Source organism: Notamacropus eugenii, chromosome 6, assembly GCF_028372415.1.
Source record: "Notamacropus eugenii isolate mMacEug1 chromosome 6, mMacEug1.pri_v2, whole genome shotgun sequence".
Classification (NCBI taxonomy): Eukaryota; Metazoa; Chordata; class Mammalia; order Diprotodontia; family Macropodidae; genus Notamacropus; species Notamacropus eugenii.
Window position 1 is genome coordinate 247,889,845 of NC_092877.1, and position 2,995 is coordinate 247,892,839.

At 40.2% G+C, this 2,995-nt stretch overlaps 1 pseudogene; it reads right to left on the reverse strand.

Annotated features, from left to right (window-relative positions):
• Positions 1–409: 409 nt before the first annotated feature.
• LOC140512307 (E3 ubiquitin-protein ligase RNF126 pseudogene) lies at positions 410–1,226 on the reverse strand (annotated as a pseudogene).
• Between the last annotated feature and the right edge of the window lie 1,769 nt (positions 1,227–2,995).

A 2,995-nucleotide genomic window follows, 5' to 3' on the forward strand; every position in this document is an offset into this window, starting at 1 on the left:
GGGAATGGACAGTTCACATGTAGGATGGCAATGAAGCAGCCACATTCCTCCAGCCTTCCCACATGAGATCATTGTCTATGTTCCCTCTGAGGGGATTACAAAGGTTAGTGGGGCTCTGTTGAGGAAAAAGGGGAAAATCAAAAGCATCTCAAATGCACAACCATAGAGATGCCCTAGCCACATCCATGCTTTATTTCAAACAACCTGCTACCTGCTAAGATCCAGACTGATGAAATATAGTTAATGTGACCTGAGGGCTTTGTGAGCCAGCCCAGTGGTGGCCATCAATGTGCAGGAGAGACAGAGCTTCCCTGCAACCATCAGATAGGTTGGGGACTGGGAGGTAGTGAGGCAGAGGGAGTGGAGATGAGGGGAAAAGTATAAAGGCCTTTGGTGCTTTCAAAGCTTGTTAAAAAAAAAGAAAAAGGGGGAGTCTTAGAGCGTCTGCTGTCTCCCCCTTCCTCCAGCTGTGTCTCATGGGTTCAGTGTGGGGTGGAAGAAGATTAGTTGCCCTGGGGAATAAGTGATTGCAAGGTAACTGCTGGACATTCTCGCCCAGCATATACTTAATCATCTTTGCATACAAGACATTCTAACCTGGAACCTATGTGTTCCTCTGTGACTTTATGGTGGGAAGGGCTTGTATTTTCTCTTTGACTGCTGGTGGGGGACAGGTGTTTTCCAAATGATTGAGTTGCTGTGTAATGATTGCATCCAGGTCATTAGCACCCCACACATAGTTTATTGGATTTCCAAAACACCCCAAGAGCTCAATCCCAGGTTTGGTATTGTTTCAGGTACAATAATTCCATTCACCAACTGCTGGATAATCCAGTTGGGATGCCTTCGTGCCTGCCTGCAGCATGCTGTGCAGTGGGGGTGTACGTGGCAGCCGTGCGCCAAAGTGGTGGAGGAGCTGGTGTTCAGACTGCACCCCAAAACCGAATGTGGGGGATTCAAGGCTGTTATCAAAAATCCCCAAAACAACCCGGCCATAGCCCTGTGGCAAGGTGAATAAATGCTGATCCACATTCTCAAAAGGCTGTCTATTCTGGTCTGTGGGAGTTGTAGCACAGCTGGAACTTTTTCAATATTTCTGGTCTCTTCCTCAGAAGCTCTTCAGTAAAACAAGATCTACACCTTGGGCAGACATAATCTGGCAGCTGCGGGAGATGGGAGCAGCAGTAGCAGAAGTGCCGTCTGGGCTGTGGTGAAGCCTCCGCCATTTCCCTTCCCCACCTGTGAAGTTTTTTTAGTAGAAGTCCTATACATGAATTGCACCTAAGCTTTAATCAAATTATTTGCCAAGGGACTACAAAATAATGACAAAATAAACCAGAAAGTGAGGAAAAATATCTGAAGCCTTTCCGTTTGGGGCCAAGTTCCCTCAAGAATGGATTGGTGTATGTGAGCCTAAAATTGCAGCCATTTTGAGGAAGGATAATTAATGGGAAAAATCCAGGAGCTGCAATGGTGAAATTATTTGCAAATATTACTTGAATTATGGCAGAGTAGGATTCTGAATCTTAACACACTAATGACAGTCCCATCACTGATGACGACCCCTTCCTTCCTTCTTTCCTTTCAATCTTTTCCTTTTTTCCTTCCTTCCTCCCTCTCTCTCTTCCTTCCTCCCTCTTTCCTTAAGATAGTTATCTGTTCGTCCTTGCTCCTCTATTTCCATATTTACTTTTTGTTTGTTTGTTTGTTTGTTTGTTTGTTTGTTTGTTTCTTTCTTTCTTTCTTTCTTTCCTTCCTTCCTTCCTTCCTTCCTTCCTTCCTTCCTTCCTTCCTTTCTTCCTTCCTTCCTTCCTTCTTTCTCTCTTTTTTTGGAGTGGGGAAGGAAAGGCAGTTAGGATTGTGACTTGCCCAAAGTCACACAACTAGTAAGTGTCAAGTGTCTGAAGTCAGATTTGACCCCAGATCCTCCTGACTCCAGGGCTAGTGTTCTACTCATTGCATCACCTAGCTGTCGTTTTTTTTTTTTTTTTTTTGGTTTATGCAACTTTATTGAAGAAAAATAAATCATTTATTAGCAGAGCTATTAGTTGATTACTCATGCAGTGACAATTTGCATCATTTATTCATATAATAAGTATTATTATATGAAATATGTTAAAATATATAGCTCCAAGCCTCCCAACAAAAATAAATGAAAATTACAAAAAGTTCAATACTCTATTTTGGAAAACAATGGGTGTTTGAGTTCCAATGTCCTTCCTCTGTAGAACAAAAACAGTTCATTCCTTTACTGGCATGCATAAAATACATCAAATTTTCTGTTCTGATGATGCTATAAATTCAGTACCAATTCTCTAACCACATCAGTTATGAACATAAAAGTATATCATGAAACCTCAAATCTCTAACAACAGAATGCTTAAATTAGATAGATGCTGCTTCAGTAATGTTGCTTCCTTTGATTTGACAATTTTGCATTTATCCAAGATCTAAGATCCCATGGTATCTTCAGCATGTATTAGATTAGTAAGAAATGGTTTTAGTCTCATAACCGAGTTAGAGTGAAGACATTTGTGATAAACATGCTCCATTTAAAAAAAAATTCTGAATCTTGGGCAATTGTTCTCTTGTAACTACTTTATAGTTTCTAAAAGCAGTTATTCTCCAAAGGAAGAGCTTGTCTTCTCAGACAAGTATGCACATGAATGGAGGGAGGTAAACACAAAGTGAAATTTTAAAAAGGAAGTCTGATAGGAGAGCAGTCAGAAAAGAAAATAAAAAAAAAGAAACAGTAATTTAAAGTTTATTCCAACTATAGCACAAGTTATTATGACTTAAGGTAGCACCATACAGCACACTTCTGATTCCATTCTTGTTCCTTTCAACAAATATTCATTTACTGTTTGCAAAGAATTATGTTGCATGATAAATGGAGGACTTTTTTGTACAGAGCACTAACCTAAGAAGTTGAAAAGAATACTGAAAAAGAAGGCTAAATGCATTTGTGTGCACTCATTTAAAAAAGCCATATGTG